Genomic DNA, 17,246 nt, shown 5'->3' on the forward strand with positions numbered 1-17,246 from the left:
TTGCTGATCGGTCTGGCATCTCACAACCCTCCATCAGCCTAACGATGCCTGCTGTTTTAAATGCAATAATCAGTAGATCCCGTCAGTACATACTTTTCCCATATACAGTAGCACAACAGGTAGAAGTCAAACAAGGCTTCTTTGCGGTCGACGGCTTCCCAAACACAATTGGAGCGGTGGACTGCACCCACATTGCAATTAAAGCACCATCCCTGAACAAGTTCAATTACGTGAACAGAAAAGGCCTCCACTCAATTAATGTGCAAATCATCTCGGATGCGCAAAAGAACTTGTTGAATGTGGTGGCGAGATGGCCGGGGGGAACGCACGACTCATTCATTTTGCAGAACAGCAACGTTGGCCTTCGCTTAGAGGAGGGAGCTGTTCAGGATGGATGGCTTATTGGTATGTATTGCCCAGGCATCAAGTACTTGCCATTAGTGTATTCTATTTACCTATTGGTTTCCCTGTAGGAGACAGAGGTTATCCATTGAAACCGTGGCTGATGACTCCTTTGACCAATCCTGTGACGGCACAGGAGAGAGCCTATAATTCTGCACACAGTCGCACAAGGTCGATCGTGGAGCGCACAATAGGAACTCTGAAAGGCCGGTGGCTCTGTTTGTCATCTGCTGGGGGTGCTTTGCAGTATACACCGGAAAAGGCTTGCAACATAGTCATGGCCTGTTGTGTACTACATAACATGGCCATCAAGCATGGCATTCCACTTGTTCAGGAAGACCAACCTGACAAAACGATGCCAGACGCACCACCTTTCCAACCTCCAAATGCCTTGGCAGTTCAAAGGAGGATGGAGATTATTCAACGTTTTCGAGTAAGTACCTCCCCAAGAAGAGAACAGCCCACATGCCTTCAGCTCATTTATTTAACATTTGACTGGCACAGTTAACCAGTTGTTGTAGGAATTTGTTAATGTCATTGAGTGCAGTGCAGATGCCAGTTAATTTCTCATTTATATCTTTGATGGAGTTGATGATTTCGTCTTGTTTCTGTAGGACTGAGTCTGTCAGGACCCTTGGTTCACGGCTTGATGTGGAGCGGGAGCGTGGCGCCTCACTGTGGGTCGCAGCGGGGGGGAATAATTGCCTCTCCCAGGATGACTCCGGAACTGTCTCCACTCACTGCAATTTATGGAATTATTTGATTACTGCATCAGAGCAGATTATAATTTCCTGTCAAATAAAGTGGTGACCACAATATTGACAACACTGTTGAAAATCAAATTATTCTACTTACCTTCAACCTGACCATGAGTAGACACCGGTGAATTGGACACGGTAGGACCTGCGACTAGGTCACTGTCTCCACCTGACACAATTCCAGACTGCGATGTTTCTCCAATAATTGCTGCAATTCTTAATTGCATGGGAGAAACACTCGTCTCAACTTGTCCACCTCCAGTTGCAGCAATGTCTCGCCTGTGTGCGGCTACGGCCTTTTTTGCACTTTTTTATATCTGTCAATGAGCGCCTCTGAGAAGATGCTGCGTTAACAGCAATCGCTACCTTTTCCCAAAGCATATTCTTTTTTTTGTTGGTCAAAACACCGCTAAGTGTTCCAAATAAAACTTTGTGGTTGCACTCAACCTCCGACACTAAAACCTCAATTTCGTTTTGCGAAAAATTCTTTTTCTTTCCTTTCTTTTCTTGCTCCATTTTCATTACCAATTTCTAGTTGAACTTGTTAGCTCCCTTTTTATTGGTGGTGATTCAACTAATTTAGATAATATGGGGCGTATGCAAATGATTGTGTTCGTGCACAAGTTTATAGACTAAGAACAGGTGAGATTTATCAAGGATAATCTCCTTGAAGTGTGCGTACGGCGCTCGTACGAATGTTTGATAAATCGCACCTTCAACTGTTCGTGGGAATATTCCAAACCTCCACGTAAGAACAATTTCTACGCACGCTTGATAAATGAGGCCCCAGCATTCAAGTCCCTGTGTGAGCTGTGTGTACAAACCACAGAGCGTGACTTGTGGCGCGCAACCTTTGTCTCCGTTGCACGCCTGACTTTGAGACAAAGGATGCAAAATTGAGCTGGCGCCTAAAGAGGCACCACTGAGATTTGAACTCAGGATCTCCTGTTTACTAGACAGGCGCTTTGACCAACTAAGCCACGGCGCCTTGCTTCATCGGATCAGACGGGCTCAGGCTTCTGTTTTCTCTTCGAGTAGGTGCTTTAAGGTGGGGTCGAAAGCCACCTTAGAAAGGTATGGCCAACATGCAGCAAAGGCTCTCAAGGCACCAGAATGAAGAGGTTTTCCAGCTTCTTGGACTCTGATGGCGGTCTAAAAACAGATTCCTCGACCGGGAATCGAACCCGGGCCGCGGCAGTGAGAGCGCCGAATCCTAGCCACTAGACCACCAGGGAGAGCTTGGCTTCCTCTGCTCGCTGTCAAAGATGAGGACCACGTTGCAGGACGCAGCTAGTCAAAGGTTTCCACTGGACCTTAAAGTTCCCTGACCGGGAATCGAAACCGGGCCGCCTGCGGCGAGAGCGCCGAATCCCAGCCACTAGACCACCAGGTAGAGACTTAAAAGAGTGGTGCGTCAGCAAAGGCTTTCTTCTTTTGTATCTGAACGGGAGTGAGAATGGGGCATCGCATGCCTTCCTCGCAAATAAAGCCTCCCACTCGCTCGCTCACCCTTTGACAGCTCAGTTGGTGGAGCGGAGGACTTTATTTCTGCGAGATTTTCCAGCTTCGACGGCGGTACAGCTCATTGTCACACTGGCAAGACCCACAACAGGGGCAAACAAAAACACATTCGTCCCTGGGTGGGCTCGAACCACCATCCTTTCGGTTAACAGCCGAACGCACTAGACAATTGCGCCACAGAGACCCTGTCTTTACAGAAATAGGACCGTAAAATGGAAGGAAACGCTGGGAGACGAGTGCCAAAACTCCCACAAAGAAGAGGAGGAGCGGCCGTACAAATAACTCTTCCCGTGAGCCGTCGACGGTGAGTTTGGGGAAAAAAGAGAACGACTCTGGTGGGACTCGAACCCACAACCTTTGAATGGCTTTTCCTCCCCCTGCCTAGAAGTCCAATGCGCTATCCATTGCGCCACAGAGCCCCCGACGATTTACCTGCTTGACGTCTACCTTTTCAACCCTGGCAGCATCAGGTCCCTGTTTGGGCGAGGTGCGTTGGTGGCATGCCTCACTCTGAGGAAGCAATCAGAGCTTGATTTTGCCAGGTAAGTAAAAGACGCTACCAAGTCAGACGCGCTACCGTTGTGCCACAAGGCCTAGTTGTGAGCTCAAGAGGCAACGTTCTGACCTGGCGTCTGATGTGCAACCGTTGTGCCGCAAAGTGCGCTGAGAGTACCGTTTAAAGAGGCTCTTTGTTTCAAAGGTGCACCGGCATGCTTGCGAGGGATTCGCCATACGAGCCCTCGGGGTTTGTGTGGCTTAGGAGATGTACATGCAGATGTTCCACGAAAAGCTCAGTGTTTCCTGCCACTCCAGAGCCCGGATAGCTCAGTCGGCAGAGCATCAGGCTTTTAATCTGATGGTCCAGGGTTCAAGTCCCTGTTCGGGCGAAGCCTGTTCAAACCGCGTGGGATGAAGCGGGCCAAATTGGGCTCTCTTATGTACCTGACTTTGAGGAAACAATGGAAGGAGCAAGGGTCCAGCGTTCTAGGCCCTGTGTGAGCAAACCACAGAGCGTGACTTGTGGCGCGCAACCTTTGTCTCCGTTGCACGCCTGACTTTGAGACAAAGGATGCAAAATTGAGCTGACACCTGCGCCTAAAGAGGCACCGCTGAGATTTGAACTCAGGATGTCCTGTTTACTAGACAGGCGCTTTGACCAACTAAGCCACGGCGCCTTGCTTCATCGGACCAGACAGGCTGAGGCTTCTGTTTTCTCTTCGAGTAGGTGCTTTAAGGTGGGGTCGAAAGCCACCTTAGAAAGGTATGCCCAACATGCAGCAAAGGCTCTCAAGGCACCAGAATGAAGAGATTTTACAGCTTCTTGGACTCTGATGGCGGTCTAAAAACAGATTCCCTGACCGGGAATCGAACCCAGGCCGCGGCGGTGAGAGCGCCGAATCCTAGCCACTAGACCACCAGGGAGAGCTTGGCTTCCTCTGCTCGCTGTCAAAGATGAGGACCACGTTGCAGGACGCAGCTAGTCAAAGGTTTCCACTGGACCTTAAAGTTCCCTGACCGGGAATCGAAATCGGGCCGCCTGCGGCGAGAGCGCCCGAATCCCAGCCACTAGACCACCAGGTAGAGACTTAAAAGAGTGGTGCGTCAGCAAAGGCTTTCTTCTTTTGTATCTGAACGGGAGTGAGAATGGGGCATCGCATGCCTTCCTCGCAAATAAAGCCTCCCACTCGCTCGCTCACCCTTTGACAGCTCAGTTGGTGGAGCGGAGGACTTTATTTCTGCGAGATTTTCCAGCTTCGACGGCGGTACAGCTCATTGTCACACTGGCAAGACCCACAACAGGGGCAAACAAAAACACATTCGTCCCTGGGTGGGCTCGAACCACCATCCTTTCGGTTAACAGCCGAACGCACTAGACAATTGCGCCACAGAGACCCTGTCTTTACAGAAATAGGACCGTAAAATGGAAGGAAACGCTGGGAGACGAGTGCCAAAACTCCCACAAAGAAGAGGAGGAGCGGCCGTACAAATAACTCTTCCCGTGAGCCGTCGACGGTGAGTTTGGGGAAAAAAGAGAACGACGCTGGTGGGACTCGAACCCACAACCTTTGAATGGCTTTTCCTCCCCCTGCCTAGAAGTCCAATGCGCTATCCATTGCGCCACAGAGCCCCCGACGATTTACCTGCTTGACGTCTACCTTTTCAACCCTGGCAGCATCAGGTCCCTGTTTGGGCGAGGTGCGTTGGTGGCATGCCTCACTCTGAGGAAGCAATCAGAGCTTGATTTTGCCAGGTAAGTAAAAGACGCTACCAAGTCAGACGCGCTACCGTTGTGCCACAAGGCCTAGTTGTGAGCTCAAGAGGCAACGTTCTGACCTGGCGTCTGATGTGCAACCGTTGTGCCGCAAAGTGCGCTGAGAGTACCGTTTAAAGAGGCTCTTTGTGTCAAAGGTGCACCGGCATGCTTGCGAGGGATTCGCCATACGAGCCCTCGGGGTTTGTGTGGCGAAGGAGATGTACATGCAGATGTTCCACGAAAAGCTCAGTGTTTCCTGCCACTCCAGAGCCCGGATAGCTCAGTCGGCAGAGCATCAGGCTTTTAATCTGATGGTCCAGGGTTCAAGTCCCTGTTCGGGCGAAGCCTGTTCAAACCGCGTGGGATGAAGCGGGCCAAATTGGGCTCTCTTATGTACCTGACTTTGAGGAAACAATGGAAGGAGCAAGGGTCCAGCGTTCTAGGCCCTGTGTGAGCAAACCACAGAGCGTGACTTGTGGCGCGCAACCTTTGTCTCCGTTGCACGCCTGACTTTGAGACAAAGGATGCAAAATTGAGCTGACACCTGCGCCTAAAGAGGCACCGCTGAGATTTGAACTCAGGATCTCCTGTTTACTAGACAGGCGCTTTGACCAACTAAGCCACGGCGCCTTGCTTCATCGGACCAGACGGGCTCAGGCTTCTGTTTTCTCTTCGAGTAGGTGCTTTAAGGTGGGGTCGAAAGCCACCTAAGAAAGGTATGCCCAACATGCAGCAAAGGCTCTCAAGGCACCAGAATGAAGAGATTTTCCAGCTTCTTGGACTCTGATGGCGGTCTAAAAACAGATTCCCTGACCGGGAATCGAACCAGGGCCGCGGCGGTGAGAGCGCCGAATCCTAGCCACTAGACCACCAGGAAGAGCTTGGCTTCCTCTGCTCGCCGTCAAAGATGAGGACCACGTTGCAGGACGCAGCTAGTCAAAGGTTTCCACTGGACCTTAAAGTTCCCTGACCGGGAATCGAAACCGGGCCGCCTGCGGCGAGAGCGCCGAATCCCAGCCACTAGACCACCAGGTAGAGACTTAAATGAGTGGTGCGTCAGCAAAGGCTTTCTTCTTTTGTATCTGAACGGGAGTGAGAATGGGGCATCGCATGCCTTCCTCGCAAATAAAGCCTCCCACTCGCTCGCTCACCCTTTGACAGCTCAGTTGGTGGAGCGGAGGACTTTATTTCTGCGAGATTTTCCAGCTCCGACGGCGGTACCGCTCATTGTCACACTGGCAAGACCCACAACAGGGGCAAACAAGAACACATTCATCCCTGGGTGGGCTCGAACCACCATCCTTTCGGTTAACAGCCGAACGCACTAGACAATTGCGCCACAGAGACCCTGTCTTTACAGAAATAGGACCGTAAAATGGAAGGAAACGCTGGGAGACGAGTGCCAAAACTCCCACAAAGAAGAGGAGGAGCGGCCGTACAAATAACTCTTCCCGTGAGCCGTCGACGGTGAGTTTGGGGAAAAAAGAGAACGACTCTGGTGGGACTCGAACCCACAACCTTTGAATGGCTTTTCCTCCCCCTGCCTAGAAGTCCAATGCGCTATCCATTGCGCCACAGAGCCCCCGACGATTTACCTGCTTGACGTCTACCTTTTCAACCCTGGCAGCATCAGGTCCCTGTTTGGGCGAGGTGCGTTGGTGGCATGCCTCACTCTGAGGAAGCAATCAGAGCTTGATTTTGCCAGGTAAGTAAAAGACGCTACCAAGTCAGACGCGCTACCGTTGTGCCACAAGGCCTAGTTGTGAGCTCAAGAGGCAACGTTCTGACCTGGCGTCTGATGTGCAACCGTTGTGCCGCAAAGTGCGCTGAGAGTACCGTTTAAAGAGGCTCTTTGTGTCAAAGGTGCACCGGCATGCTTGCGAGGGATTCGCCATACGAGCCCTCGGGGTTTGTGTGGCGAAGGAGATGTACATGCAGATGTTCCACGAAAAGCTCAGTGTTTCCTGCCACTCCAGAGCCCGGATAGCTCAGTCGGCAGAGCATCAGGCTTTTAATCTGATGGTCCAGGGTTCAAGTCCCTGTTCGGGCGAAGCCTGTTCAAACCGCGTGGGATGAAGCGGGCCAAATTGGGCTCTCTTATGTACCTGACTTTGAGGAAACAATGGAAGGAGCAAGGGTCCAGCGTTCTAGGCCCTGTGTGAGCAAACCACAGAGCGTGACTTGTGGCGCGCAACCTTTGTCTCCGTTGCACGCCTGACTTTGAGACAAAGGATGCAAAATTGAGCTGACACCTGCGCCTAAAGAGGCACCGCTGAGATTTGAACTCAGGATCTCCTGTTTACTAGACAGGCGCTTTGACCAACTAAGCCACGGCGCCTTGCTTCATCGGACCAGACGGGCTCAGGCTTCTGTTTTCTCTTCGAGTAGGTGCTTTAAGGTGGGGTCGAAAGCCACCTAAGAAAGGTATGCCCAACATGCAGCAAAGGCTCTCAAGGCACCAGAATGAAGAGATTTTCCAGCTTCTTGGACTCTGATGGCGGTCTAAAAACAGATTCCCTGACCGGGAATCGAACCAGGGCCGCGGCGGTGAGAGCGCCGAATCCTAGCCACTAGACCACCAGGAAGAGCTTGGCTTCCTCTGCTCGCCGTCAAAGATGAGGACCACGTTGCAGGACGCAGCTAGTCAAAGGTTTCCACTGGACCTTAAAGTTCCCTGACCGGGAATCGAAACCGGGCCGCCTGCGGCGAGAGCGCCGAATCCCAGCCACTAGACCACCAGGTAGAGACTTAAAAGAGTGGTGCGTCAGCAAAGGCTTTCTTCTTTTGTATCTGAACGGGAGTGAGAATGGGGCATCGCATGCCTTCCTCGCAAATAAAGCCTCCCACTCGCTCACCCTTTGACAGCTCAGTTGGTGGAGCGGAGGACTTTATTTCTGCGAGATTTTCCAGCTCCGACGGCGGTACAGCTCATTGTCACACTGGCAAGACCCACAACAGGGGCAAACAAGAACACATTCGTCCCTGGGTGGGCACGAACCACCATCCTTTCGGTTAACAGCCGAACGCGCTAGCCAATTGCGCCACAGAGACCCTGTCTTTACAGAAATAGGACCGGAAAATGGAAGGAAACGCTGGGAGACGAGTGCCAAAACTCCCACGAAGAAGAGGAGGAGCGGCCGTACAAATAACTCTTCCCGTGAGCCGTCGACAGGGAGTTTGGGGAAAAAAGAGAACGACTCTGGTGGGACTCGAAACCACAACCTTTGAATGGCTTTTCCTCCCCCTGCCTAGAAGTCCAATGCGCTATCCATTGCGCCACAGAGCCACCGACGATTTATCCGCTTGACGTCTACCTTTTCAACCCTGGCAGCATCAGGTCCCTGTTTGGGCGAGGTGCGTTGGTGGCATGCCTCACTCTGAGGAAGCAATCAGAGCTTGATTTTGCCAGGTAAGTAAAAGACGCTACCAAGTCAGACGCGCCACCGTTGTGCCACAAGGCCTAGTTGTGAGCTCAAGAGGCAACGTTCTGACCTGGCGTCTGATGTGCAACCGTTGTGCCGCAAAGTGCGCTGAGAGTACCGTTTAAAGAGGCTCTTTGTGTCGAAGGTGCACCGGCATGCTTGCGAGGGATTCGCCATACGAGCCCTCGGGGTTTGTGTGGCGAAGGAGATGTACATGCAGATGTTCCACGAAAAGCTCAGTGTTTCCTGCCACTCCAGAGCCCGGATAGCTCAGTCGGCAGAGCATCAGGCTTTTAATCTGATGGTCCAGGGTTCAAGTCCCTGTTCGGGCGAAGCCTGTTCAAACCGCGTGGCAGCGTGGGATGAAGCGGGCCTAATTGGGCTCTCTTATGTACCTGACTTTGAGGAAACAATGGAAGGAGCAAGGGTCCAGCGTTCTAGGCCCTGTGTGAGCTGTGTGTTCAAACCACAGAGCGTGACTTGTGGCGCGCAACCTTTGTCTCCGTTGCACGCCTGACTTTGAGACAAAGGATGCAAAATTGAGCTGGCGCCTAAAGAGGCACCGCTGAGATTTGAACTCAGGATCTCCTGTTTACTAGACAGGCGCTTTGACCAACTAAGCCACGGCACCTTGCTTCATCGGACCAGACGGGCTCAGGCTTCTGTTTTCTCTTCGAGTAGGTGCTTTAAGGTGGGGTCGAAAGCCACCTTAGAAAGGTATGCCCAACATGCAGCAAAGGCTCTCAAGGCACCAGAATGAAGAGATTTTCCAGCTTCTTGGACTCTGATGGCGGTCTAAAAACAGATTCCCTGACCGGGAATCGAACCCGGGCCGCGGCGGTGAGAGCGCCGAATCCTAGCCACTAGACCACCAGGGAGAGCTTGGCTTCCTCTGCTCGCCGTCAAAGATGAGGACCACGTTGCAGGACGCAGCTAGTCAAAGGTTTCCACTGGACCTTAAAGTTCCCTGACCGGGAATCGAAACCGGGCCGCCTGCGGCGAGAGCGCCGAATCCCAGCCACTAGACCACCAGGTAGAGACTTAAATGAGTGGTGCGTCAGCAAAGGCTTTCTTCTTTTGTATCTGAACGGGAGTGGGAATGGGGCATCGCATGCCTTCCTCGCAAATAAAGCCTCCCACTCGCTCGCTCACCCTTTGACAGCTCAGTTGGTGGAGCGGAGGACTTTATTTCTGCGAGATTTTCCAGCTCCGACGGCGGTACAGCTCATTGTCACACTGGCAAGACCCACAACAGGGGCAAACAAGAACACATTCGTCCCTGGGTGGGCTCGAACCACCATCCTTTCGGTTAACAGCCGAACGCGCTAGCCAATTGCGCCACAGAGACCCTGTCTTTACAGAAATAGGACCGGAAAATGGAAGGAAACACTGGGAGACGAGTGCCAAAACTCCCACGAAGAAGAGGAGGAGCGGCCGTACAAATAACTCTTCCCGTGAGCCGTCGACGGGGAGTTTGGGGAAAAAAGAGAACGACTCTGGTGGGACTCGAACCCACAACCTTTGAATGCCTTTTCCTCCCCCTGCCTAGAAGTCCAATGCGCTATCCATTGCGCCACAGAGCCCCCGACGATTTACCCGCTTGACGTCTACCTTTTCAACCCTGGCAGCATCAGGTCCCTGTTTGGGCGAGGTGCGTTGGTGACATGCCTCACTCTGAGGAAGCAATTAGAGATTGATTTTGCCAGGTAAGTAAAAGACGCTACCAAGTCAGACGCGCTACCGTTGTGCCACGAGGCCTAGTTGTGAGCTCAAGAGGCAACGTTCTGACCTGGCGTCTGATGTGCAACCGTTGTGCCGCAAAGTGTGCTGAGAGTACCGTTTAAAGAGGCTCTTTGTGTCAAAGGTGCACCGGCATGCTTGCGAGGGATTCGCCATACGAGCCCTCGGGGTTTGTGTGGCGAAGGAGATGTACATGCAGATGTTCCACGAAAAGCTCAGTGTTTCCTGCCACTCCAGAGCCCGGATAGCTCAGTCGGCAGAGCATCAGGCTTTTAATCTGAGGGTCAAGGGTTCAAGTCCCTGTTCGGGCGAAGCCTGTTCAAACCGCGTGGCAGCGTGGGATGAAGCGGGCCTAATTGGGCTCTCTTATGTACCTGACTTTGAGGAAACAATGGAAGGAGCAAGGGTCCAGCGTTCTGTGAGCTGTGTGTTCAAACCACAGAGCGTGACTTGTGGCGCGCAACCTTTGTCTCCGTTGCACGCCTGACTTTGAGACAAAGGATGCAAAATTGAGCTGGCGCCTAAAGAGGCACCGCTGAGATTTGAACTCAGGATCTCCTGTTTACTAGACAGGCGCTTTGACCAACTAAGCCACGGCGCCTTGCTTCATCGGACCAGACGGGCTCAAGCTTCTGTTTTCTCTTCGAGTAGGTGCTTTAAGGTGGGGTCGAAAGCCACCTTAGAAAGGTATGCCCAACATGCAGCAAAGGCTCTCAAGGCACCAGAATGAACAGATTTTCCAGCTTCTTGGACTCTGATGGCGGTCTAAAAACAGATTCCCTGACCGGGAAATGAACCCGGGCCACGGCGCTGAGAGCGACGAATCCTAGCCACTAGACCACCAGGAAGAGCTTGGCTTCCTCTGCTCGCCGTCAAAGATGAGGACCACGTTGCAGGACGCAGCTAGTCAAAGGTTTCCACTGGACCTTAAAGTTCCCTGACCGGGAATCGAAACCGGGCCGCCTGCGGCGAGAGCGCCGAATCCCAGCCACTAGACCACCAGGTAGAGACTTAAATGAGTGGTGCGTCAGCAAAGGCTTTCTTCTTTTGTATCTGAACGGGAGTGAGAATGGGGCATCGCATGCCTTCCTCTCAAATAAAGCCTCCCACTCGCTCACCCTTTGACAGCTCAGTTGGTGGAGCGGAGGACTTTATTTCTGCGAGATTTTCCAGCTCCGACGGCGGTACAGCTCATTGTCACACTGGCAAGACCCACAACAGGGGCAAACAAGAACACATTCGTCCCTGGGTGGGCTCGAACCACCATCCTTTCAGTTAACAGCCGAACGCGCTAGCCAATTGCGCCACAGAGACCCTGTCTTTACAGAAATAGGACCGGAAAATGGAAGGAAACGCTGGGAGACGAGTGCCAAAACTCCCACGAAGAAGAGGAGGAGCGGCCGTACAAATAACTCTTCCCGTGAGCCGTCGACAGGGAGTTTGGGGAAAAAAGAGAACGACTCTGGTGGGACTCGAACCCACAACCTTTGAATGGCTTTTCCTCCCCCTGCCTAGAAGTCCAATGCGCTATCCATTGCGCCACAGAGCCACCGACGATTTATCCGCTTGACGTCTACCTTTTCAACCCTGGCAGCATCAGGTCCCTGTTTGGGCGAGGTGCGTTGGTGGCATGCCTCACTCTGAGGAAGCAATCAGAGCTTGATTTTGCCAGGTAAGTAAAAGACGCTACCAAGTCAGACGCGCCACCGTTGTGCCACAAGGCCTAGTTGTGAGCTCAAGAGGCAACGTTCTGACCTGGCGTCTGATGTGCAACCGTTGTGCCGCAAAGTGCGCTGAGAGTACCGTTTAAAGAGGCTCTTTGTGTCGAAGGTGCACCGGCATGCTTGCGAGGGATTCGCCATACGAGCCCTCGGGGTTTGTGTGGCGAAGGAGATGTACATGCAGATGTTCCACGAAAAGCTCAGTGTTTCCTGCCACTCCAGAGCCCGGATAGCTCAGTCGGCAGAGCATCAGGCTTTTAATCTGATGGTCCAGGGTTCAAGTCCCTGTTCGGGCGAAGCCTGTTCAAACCGCGTGGCAGCGTGGGATGAAGCGGGCCTAATTGGGCTCTCTTATGTACCTGACTTTGAGGAAACAATGGAAGGAGCAAGGGTCCAGCGTTCTGTGAGCTGTGTGTTCAAACCACAGAGCGTGACTTGTGGCGCGCAACCTTTGTCTCCGTTGCACGCCTGACTTTGAGACAAAGGATGCAAAATTGAGCTGGCGCCTAAAGAGGCACCGCTGAGATTTGAACTCAGGATCTCCTGTTTACTAGACAGGCGCTTTGACCAACTAAGCCACGGCGCCTTGCTTCATCGGACCAGACGGGCTCAAGCTTCTGTTTTCTCTTCGAGTAGGTGCTTTAAGGTGGGGTCGAAAGCCACCTTAGAAAGGTATGCCCAACATGCAGCAAAGGCTCTCAAGGCACCAGAATGAACAGATTTTCCAGCTTCTTGGACTCTGATGGCGGTCTAAAAACAGATTCCCTGACCGGGAAATGAACCCGGGCCACGGCGCTGAGAGCGACGAATCCTAGCCACTAGACCACCAGGAAGAGCTTGGCTTCCTCTGCTCGCCGTCAAAGATGAGGACCACGTTGCAGGACGCAGCTAGTCAAAGGTTTCCACTGGACCTTAAAGTTCCCTGACCGGGAATCGAAACCGGGCCGCCTGCGGCGAGAGCGCCGAATCCCAGCCACTAGACCACCAGGTAGAGACTTAAATGAGTGGTGCGTCAGCAAAGGCTTTCTTCTTTTGTATCTGAACGGGAGTGAGAATGGGGCATCGCATGCCTTCCTCTCAAATAAAGCCTCCCACTCGCTCGCTCTTTGACAGCTCAGTTGGTGGAGCGGAGGACTTTATTTCTGCGAGATTTTCCAGCTCCGACGGCGGTACAGCTCATTGTCACACTGGCAAGACCCACAACAGGGGCAAACAAGAACACATTCGTCCCTGGGTGGGCTCGAACCACCATCCTTTCGGTTAACAGCCGAACGCGCTAGCCAATTGCGCCACAGAGACCCTGTCTTTACAGAAATAGGACCGGAAAATGGAAGGAAACGCTGGGAGACGAGTGCCAAAACTCCCACGAAGAAGAGGAGGAGCGGCCGTACAAATAACTCTTCCCGTGAGCCGTCGACAGGGAGTTTGGGGAAAAAAGAGAACGACTCTGGTGGGACTCGAACCCACAACCTTTGAATGGCTTTTCCTCCCCCTGCCTAGAAGTCCAATGCACTATCCATTGCGCCACAGAGCCACCGACGATTTATCCGCTTGACGTCTACCTTTTCAACCCTGGCAGCATCAGGTCCCTGTTTGGGCGAGGTGCGTTGGTGGCATGCCTCACTCTGAGGAAGCAATCAGAGCTTGATTTTGCCAGGTAAGTAAAAGACGCTACCAAGTCAGACGCGCCACCGTTGTGCCACAAGGCCTAGTTGTGAGCTCAAGAGGCAACGTTCTGACCTGGCGTCTGATGTGCAACCGTTGTGCCGCAAAGTGCGCTGAGAGTACCGTTTAAAGAGGCTCTTTGTGTCGAAGGTGCACCGGCATGCTTGCGAGGGATTCGCCATACGAGCCCTCGGGGTTTGTGTGGCGAAGGAGATGTACATGCAGATGTTCCACGAAAAGCTCAGTGTTTCCTGCCACTCCAGAGCCCGGATAGCTCAGTCGGCAGAGCATCAGGCTTTTAATCTGATGGTCCAGGGTTCAAGTCCCTGTTCGGGCGAAGCCTGTTCAAACCGCGTGGCAGCGTGGGATGAAGCGGGCCTAATTGGGCTCTCTTATGTACCTGACTTTGAGGAAACAATGGAAGGAGCAAGGGTCCAGCGTTCTGTGAGCTGTGTGTTCAAACCACAGAGCGTGACTTGTGGCGCGCAACCTTTGTCTCCGTTGCACGCCTGACTTTGAGACAAAGGATGCAAAATTGAGCTGGCGCCTAAAGAGGCACCGCTGAGATTTGAACTCAGGATCTCCTGTTTACTAGACAGGCGCTTTGACCAACTAAGCCACGGCGCCTTGCTTCATCGGACCAGACGGGCTCAAGCTTCTGTTTTCTCTTCGAGTAGGTGCTTTAAGGTGGGGTCGAAAGCCACCTTAGAAAGGTATGCCCAACATGCAGCAAAGGCTCTCAAGGCACCAGAATGAACAGATTTTCCAGCTTCTTGGACTCTGATGGCGGTCTAAAAACAGATTCCCTGACCGGGAAATGAACCCGGGCCACGGCGCTGAGAGCGACGAATCCTAGCCACTAGACCACCAGGAAGAGCTTGGCTTCCTCTGCTCGCCGTCAAAGATGAGGACCACGTTGCAGGACGCAGCTAGTCAAAGGTTTCCACTGGACCTTAAAGTTCCCTGACCGGGAATCGAAACCGGGCCGCCTGCGGCGAGAGCGCCGAATCCCAGCCACTAGACCACCAGGTAGAGACTTAAATGAGTGGTGCGTCAGCAAAGGCTTTCTTCTTTTGTATCTGAACGGGAGTGAGAATGGGGCATCGCATGCCTTCCTCTCAAATAAAGCCTCCCACTCGCTCGCTCTTTGACAGCTCAGTTGGTGGAGCGGAGGACTTTATTTCTGCGAGATTTTCCAGCTCCGACGGCGGTACAGCTCATTGTCACACTGGCAAGACCCACAACAGGGGCAAACAAGAACACATTCGTCCCTGGGTGGGCTCGAACCACCATCCTTTCGGTTAACAGCCGAACGCGCTAGCCAATTGCGCCACAGAGACCCTGTCTTTACAGAAATAGGACCGGAAAATGGAAGGAAACGCTGGGAGACGAGTGCCAAAACTCCCACGAAGAAGAGGAGGAGCGGCCGTACAAATAACTCTTCCCGTGAGCCGTCGACAGGGAGTTTGGGGAAAAAAGAGAACGACTCTGGTGGGACTCGAACCCACAACCTTTGAATGGCTTTTCCTCCCCCTGCCTAGAAGTCCAATGCGCTATCCATTGCGCCACAGAGCCACCGACGATTTATCCGCTTGACGTCTACCTTTTCAACCCTGGCAGCATCAGGTCCCTGTTTGGGCGAGGTGCGTTGGTGGCATGCCTCACTCTGAGGAAGCAATCAGAGCTTGATTTTGCCAGGTAAGTAAAAGACGCTACCAAGTCAGACGCGCCACCGTTGTGCCACAAGGCCTAGTTGTGAGCTCAAGAGGCAACGTTCTGACCTGGCGTCTGATGTGCAACCGTTGTGCCGCAAAGTGCGCTGAGAGTACCGTTTAAAGAGGCTCTTTGTGTCGAAGGTGCACCGGCATGCTTGCGAGGGATTCGCCATACGAGCCCTCGGGGTTTGTGTGGCGAAGGAGATGTACATGCAGATGTTCCACGAAAAGCTCAGTGTTTCCTGCCACTCCAGAGCCCGGATAGCTCAGTCGGCAGAGCATCAGGCTTTTAATCTGAGGGTCAAGGGTTCAAGTCCCTGTTCGGGCGAAGCCTGTTCAAACCGCGTGGCAGCGTGGGATGAAGCGGGCCTAATTGGGCTCTCTTATGTACCTGACTTTGAGGAAACAATGGAAGGAGCAAGGGTCCAGCGTTCTAGGCCCTGTGTGAGCTGTGTGTTCAAACCACAGAGCGTGACTTGTGGCGTGCAACCTTTGTCTCCGTTGCACGCCTGACTTTGAGACAAAGGATGCAAAATTGAGCTGGCGCCTAAAGAGGCACCGCTGAGATTTGAACTCAGGATCTCCTGTTTACTAGACAGGCGCTTTGACCAACTAAGCCACGGCACCTTGCTTCATCGGACCAGACGGGCTCAGGCTTCTGTTTTCTCTTCGAGTAGGTGCTTTAAGGTGGGGTCGAAAGCCACCTTAGAAAGGTATGCCCAACATGCAGCAAAGGCTCTCAAGGCACCAGAATGAAGAGATTTTCCAGCTTCTTGGACTCTGATGGCGGTCTAAAAACAGATTCCCTGACCGGGAATCGAACCCGGGCCGCGGCGGTGAGAGCGCCGAATCCTAGCCACTAGACCACCAGGGAGAGCTTGGCTTCCTCTGCTCGCCGTCAAAGATGAGGACCACGTTGCAGGACGCAGCTAGTCAAAGGTTTCCACTGGACCTTAAAGTTCCCTGACCGGGAATCGAAACCGGGCCGCCTGCGGCGAGAGCGCCGAATCCCAGCCACTCGACCACCAGGTAGAGACTTAAATGAGTGGTGCGTCAGCAAAGGCTTTCTTCTTTTGTATCTGAACGGGAGTGGGAATGGGGCATCGCATGCCTTCCTCGCAAATAAAGCCTCCCACTCGCTCGCTCACCCTTTGACAGCTCAGTTGGTGGAGCGGAGGACTTTATTTCTGCGAGATTTTCCAGCTCCGACGGCGGTACAGCTCATTGTCACACTGGCAAGACCCACAACAGGGGCAAACAAGAACACATTCGTCCCTGGGTGGGCTCGAACCACCATCCTTTCGGTTAACAGCCGAACGCGCTAGCCAATTGCGCCACAGAGACCCTGTCTTTACAGAAATAGGACCGGAAAATGGAAGGAAACACTGGGAGACGAGTGCCAAAACTCCCACGAAGAAGAGGAGGAGCGGCCGTACAAATAACTCTTCCCGTGAGCCGTCGACGGGGAGTTTGGGGAAAAAAGAGAACGACTCTGGTGGGACTCGAACCCACAACCTTTGAATGCCTTTTCCTCCCCCTGCCTAGAAGTCCAATGCGCTATCCATTGGGCCACAGAGCCCCCGACGATTTACCCGCTTGACGTCTACCTTTTCAACCCTGGCAGCATCAGGTCCCTGTTTGGGCGAGGTGCGTTGGTGGCATGCCTCACTCTGAGGAAGCAATTAGAGATTGATTTTGCCAGGTAAGTAAAAGACGCTACCAAGTCAGACGCGCTACCGTTGTGCCACGAGGCCTAGTTGTGAGCTCAAGAGGCAACGTTCTGACCTGGCGTCTGATGTGCAACCGTTGTGCCGCAAAGTGTGCTGAGAGTACCGTTTAAAGAGGCTCTTTGTGTCGAAGGTGCACCGGCATGCTTGCGAGGGATTCGCCATACGAGCCCTCGGGGTTTGTGTGGCGAAGGAGATGTACATGCAGATGTTCCACGAAAAGCTCCGTGTTTCCTGCCACTCCAGAGCCCGGATAGCTCAGTCGGCAGAGCATCGGGCTTTTAATCTGAGGGTCAAGGGTTCAAGTCCCTGTTCGGGCGA

The 17,246-nt window shown here is 53.0% G+C and overlaps 40 non-coding genes across 40 annotated transcripts; 9 read left to right on the top strand and 31 right to left on the bottom strand.

Moving 5' to 3' along the window:
- Nucleotides 1-2,074: 2,074 nt before the first annotated feature.
- trnat-agu (transfer RNA threonine (anticodon AGU)) lies at nucleotides 2,075-2,148 on the bottom strand. Its single transcript has one exon. It is a non-coding gene; the product is annotated as a tRNA-Thr (tRNA).
- A 175-nt stretch (nucleotides 2,149-2,323) lies between these two features.
- On the bottom strand, nucleotides 2,324-2,395 carry trnae-cuc (transfer RNA glutamic acid (anticodon CUC)). The gene has a single exon. It is a non-coding gene; the product is annotated as a tRNA-Glu (tRNA).
- Nucleotides 2,396-2,791: 396 nt separating this feature from the next.
- trnan-guu (transfer RNA asparagine (anticodon GUU)) lies at nucleotides 2,792-2,865 on the bottom strand. The gene has a single exon. It is a non-coding gene; the product is annotated as a tRNA-Asn (tRNA).
- Nucleotides 2,866-3,008: 143 nt separating this feature from the next.
- Nucleotides 3,009-3,100, bottom strand: trnar-ucu (transfer RNA arginine (anticodon UCU)). Its single transcript is given in 2 exon segments — nucleotides 3,009-3,044; nucleotides 3,064-3,100. It is a non-coding gene; the product is annotated as a tRNA-Arg (tRNA).
- A 395-nt stretch (nucleotides 3,101-3,495) lies between these two features.
- trnak-uuu (transfer RNA lysine (anticodon UUU)) lies at nucleotides 3,496-3,568 on the top strand. Its single transcript has one exon. It is a non-coding gene; the product is annotated as a tRNA-Lys (tRNA).
- A 214-nt stretch (nucleotides 3,569-3,782) lies between these two features.
- Nucleotides 3,783-3,856, bottom strand: trnat-agu (transfer RNA threonine (anticodon AGU)). Its single transcript has one exon. It is a non-coding gene; the product is annotated as a tRNA-Thr (tRNA).
- Nucleotides 3,857-4,031: 175 nt separating this feature from the next.
- trnae-cuc (transfer RNA glutamic acid (anticodon CUC)) lies at nucleotides 4,032-4,103 on the bottom strand. The gene has a single exon. It is a non-coding gene; the product is annotated as a tRNA-Glu (tRNA).
- A 397-nt stretch (nucleotides 4,104-4,500) lies between these two features.
- trnan-guu (transfer RNA asparagine (anticodon GUU)) lies at nucleotides 4,501-4,574 on the bottom strand. The gene has a single exon. It is a non-coding gene; the product is annotated as a tRNA-Asn (tRNA).
- Nucleotides 4,575-4,717: 143 nt separating this feature from the next.
- On the bottom strand, nucleotides 4,718-4,809 carry trnar-ucu (transfer RNA arginine (anticodon UCU)). The gene is given in 2 exon segments: nucleotides 4,718-4,753; nucleotides 4,773-4,809. It is a non-coding gene; the product is annotated as a tRNA-Arg (tRNA).
- A 395-nt stretch (nucleotides 4,810-5,204) lies between these two features.
- Nucleotides 5,205-5,277, top strand: trnak-uuu (transfer RNA lysine (anticodon UUU)). The gene has a single exon. It is a non-coding gene; the product is annotated as a tRNA-Lys (tRNA).
- Nucleotides 5,278-5,491: 214 nt separating this feature from the next.
- Nucleotides 5,492-5,565, bottom strand: trnat-agu (transfer RNA threonine (anticodon AGU)). The gene has a single exon. It is a non-coding gene; the product is annotated as a tRNA-Thr (tRNA).
- A 643-nt stretch (nucleotides 5,566-6,208) lies between these two features.
- On the bottom strand, nucleotides 6,209-6,282 carry trnan-guu (transfer RNA asparagine (anticodon GUU)). Its single transcript has one exon. It is a non-coding gene; the product is annotated as a tRNA-Asn (tRNA).
- A 143-nt stretch (nucleotides 6,283-6,425) lies between these two features.
- trnar-ucu (transfer RNA arginine (anticodon UCU)) lies at nucleotides 6,426-6,517 on the bottom strand. The gene is given in 2 exon segments: nucleotides 6,426-6,461; nucleotides 6,481-6,517. It is a non-coding gene; the product is annotated as a tRNA-Arg (tRNA).
- Nucleotides 6,518-6,912: 395 nt separating this feature from the next.
- On the top strand, nucleotides 6,913-6,985 carry trnak-uuu (transfer RNA lysine (anticodon UUU)). The gene has a single exon. It is a non-coding gene; the product is annotated as a tRNA-Lys (tRNA).
- A 214-nt stretch (nucleotides 6,986-7,199) lies between these two features.
- Nucleotides 7,200-7,273, bottom strand: trnat-agu (transfer RNA threonine (anticodon AGU)). The gene has a single exon. It is a non-coding gene; the product is annotated as a tRNA-Thr (tRNA).
- Nucleotides 7,274-7,912: 639 nt separating this feature from the next.
- trnan-guu (transfer RNA asparagine (anticodon GUU)) lies at nucleotides 7,913-7,986 on the bottom strand. Its single transcript has one exon. It is a non-coding gene; the product is annotated as a tRNA-Asn (tRNA).
- Nucleotides 7,987-8,129: 143 nt separating this feature from the next.
- On the bottom strand, nucleotides 8,130-8,221 carry trnar-ucu (transfer RNA arginine (anticodon UCU)). Its single transcript is given in 2 exon segments — nucleotides 8,130-8,165; nucleotides 8,185-8,221. It is a non-coding gene; the product is annotated as a tRNA-Arg (tRNA).
- Nucleotides 8,222-8,616: 395 nt separating this feature from the next.
- Nucleotides 8,617-8,689, top strand: trnak-uuu (transfer RNA lysine (anticodon UUU)). Its single transcript has one exon. It is a non-coding gene; the product is annotated as a tRNA-Lys (tRNA).
- Nucleotides 8,690-8,914: 225 nt separating this feature from the next.
- On the bottom strand, nucleotides 8,915-8,988 carry trnat-agu (transfer RNA threonine (anticodon AGU)). The gene has a single exon. It is a non-coding gene; the product is annotated as a tRNA-Thr (tRNA).
- A 175-nt stretch (nucleotides 8,989-9,163) lies between these two features.
- On the bottom strand, nucleotides 9,164-9,235 carry trnae-cuc (transfer RNA glutamic acid (anticodon CUC)). Its single transcript has one exon. It is a non-coding gene; the product is annotated as a tRNA-Glu (tRNA).
- Nucleotides 9,236-9,631: 396 nt separating this feature from the next.
- trnan-guu (transfer RNA asparagine (anticodon GUU)) lies at nucleotides 9,632-9,705 on the bottom strand. The gene has a single exon. It is a non-coding gene; the product is annotated as a tRNA-Asn (tRNA).
- Nucleotides 9,706-9,848: 143 nt separating this feature from the next.
- trnar-ucu (transfer RNA arginine (anticodon UCU)) lies at nucleotides 9,849-9,940 on the bottom strand. Its single transcript is given in 2 exon segments — nucleotides 9,849-9,884; nucleotides 9,904-9,940. It is a non-coding gene; the product is annotated as a tRNA-Arg (tRNA).
- Nucleotides 9,941-10,335: 395 nt separating this feature from the next.
- trnak-uuu (transfer RNA lysine (anticodon UUU)) lies at nucleotides 10,336-10,408 on the top strand. The gene has a single exon. It is a non-coding gene; the product is annotated as a tRNA-Lys (tRNA).
- Nucleotides 10,409-10,624: 216 nt separating this feature from the next.
- trnat-agu (transfer RNA threonine (anticodon AGU)) lies at nucleotides 10,625-10,698 on the bottom strand. The gene has a single exon. It is a non-coding gene; the product is annotated as a tRNA-Thr (tRNA).
- Nucleotides 10,699-11,337: 639 nt separating this feature from the next.
- On the bottom strand, nucleotides 11,338-11,411 carry trnan-guu (transfer RNA asparagine (anticodon GUU)). Its single transcript has one exon. It is a non-coding gene; the product is annotated as a tRNA-Asn (tRNA).
- A 143-nt stretch (nucleotides 11,412-11,554) lies between these two features.
- Nucleotides 11,555-11,646, bottom strand: trnar-ucu (transfer RNA arginine (anticodon UCU)). Its single transcript is given in 2 exon segments — nucleotides 11,555-11,590; nucleotides 11,610-11,646. It is a non-coding gene; the product is annotated as a tRNA-Arg (tRNA).
- A 395-nt stretch (nucleotides 11,647-12,041) lies between these two features.
- On the top strand, nucleotides 12,042-12,114 carry trnak-uuu (transfer RNA lysine (anticodon UUU)). The gene has a single exon. It is a non-coding gene; the product is annotated as a tRNA-Lys (tRNA).
- A 216-nt stretch (nucleotides 12,115-12,330) lies between these two features.
- Nucleotides 12,331-12,404, bottom strand: trnat-agu (transfer RNA threonine (anticodon AGU)). The gene has a single exon. It is a non-coding gene; the product is annotated as a tRNA-Thr (tRNA).
- Nucleotides 12,405-13,043: 639 nt separating this feature from the next.
- trnan-guu (transfer RNA asparagine (anticodon GUU)) lies at nucleotides 13,044-13,117 on the bottom strand. Its single transcript has one exon. It is a non-coding gene; the product is annotated as a tRNA-Asn (tRNA).
- A 143-nt stretch (nucleotides 13,118-13,260) lies between these two features.
- trnar-ucu (transfer RNA arginine (anticodon UCU)) lies at nucleotides 13,261-13,352 on the bottom strand. The gene is given in 2 exon segments: nucleotides 13,261-13,296; nucleotides 13,316-13,352. It is a non-coding gene; the product is annotated as a tRNA-Arg (tRNA).
- A 395-nt stretch (nucleotides 13,353-13,747) lies between these two features.
- Nucleotides 13,748-13,820, top strand: trnak-uuu (transfer RNA lysine (anticodon UUU)). Its single transcript has one exon. It is a non-coding gene; the product is annotated as a tRNA-Lys (tRNA).
- Nucleotides 13,821-14,036: 216 nt separating this feature from the next.
- On the bottom strand, nucleotides 14,037-14,110 carry trnat-agu (transfer RNA threonine (anticodon AGU)). The gene has a single exon. It is a non-coding gene; the product is annotated as a tRNA-Thr (tRNA).
- A 639-nt stretch (nucleotides 14,111-14,749) lies between these two features.
- On the bottom strand, nucleotides 14,750-14,823 carry trnan-guu (transfer RNA asparagine (anticodon GUU)). The gene has a single exon. It is a non-coding gene; the product is annotated as a tRNA-Asn (tRNA).
- A 143-nt stretch (nucleotides 14,824-14,966) lies between these two features.
- On the bottom strand, nucleotides 14,967-15,058 carry trnar-ucu (transfer RNA arginine (anticodon UCU)). Its single transcript is given in 2 exon segments — nucleotides 14,967-15,002; nucleotides 15,022-15,058. It is a non-coding gene; the product is annotated as a tRNA-Arg (tRNA).
- A 395-nt stretch (nucleotides 15,059-15,453) lies between these two features.
- Nucleotides 15,454-15,526, top strand: trnak-uuu (transfer RNA lysine (anticodon UUU)). Its single transcript has one exon. It is a non-coding gene; the product is annotated as a tRNA-Lys (tRNA).
- A 225-nt stretch (nucleotides 15,527-15,751) lies between these two features.
- trnat-agu (transfer RNA threonine (anticodon AGU)) lies at nucleotides 15,752-15,825 on the bottom strand. The gene has a single exon. It is a non-coding gene; the product is annotated as a tRNA-Thr (tRNA).
- Nucleotides 15,826-16,000: 175 nt separating this feature from the next.
- trnae-cuc (transfer RNA glutamic acid (anticodon CUC)) lies at nucleotides 16,001-16,072 on the bottom strand. Its single transcript has one exon. It is a non-coding gene; the product is annotated as a tRNA-Glu (tRNA).
- Nucleotides 16,073-16,468: 396 nt separating this feature from the next.
- Nucleotides 16,469-16,542, bottom strand: trnan-guu (transfer RNA asparagine (anticodon GUU)). Its single transcript has one exon. It is a non-coding gene; the product is annotated as a tRNA-Asn (tRNA).
- Nucleotides 16,543-16,685: 143 nt separating this feature from the next.
- On the bottom strand, nucleotides 16,686-16,777 carry trnar-ucu (transfer RNA arginine (anticodon UCU)). Its single transcript is given in 2 exon segments — nucleotides 16,686-16,721; nucleotides 16,741-16,777. It is a non-coding gene; the product is annotated as a tRNA-Arg (tRNA).
- Nucleotides 16,778-17,172: 395 nt separating this feature from the next.
- Nucleotides 17,173-17,245, top strand: trnak-uuu (transfer RNA lysine (anticodon UUU)). The gene has a single exon. It is a non-coding gene; the product is annotated as a tRNA-Lys (tRNA).
- Nucleotide 17,246: the final 1 nt, after the last annotated feature.

This window comes from Osmerus eperlanus, chromosome 9 (assembly GCF_963692335.1).
Source record: "Osmerus eperlanus chromosome 9, fOsmEpe2.1, whole genome shotgun sequence".
Classification (NCBI taxonomy): domain Eukaryota; kingdom Metazoa; phylum Chordata; class Actinopteri; order Osmeriformes; family Osmeridae; genus Osmerus; species Osmerus eperlanus.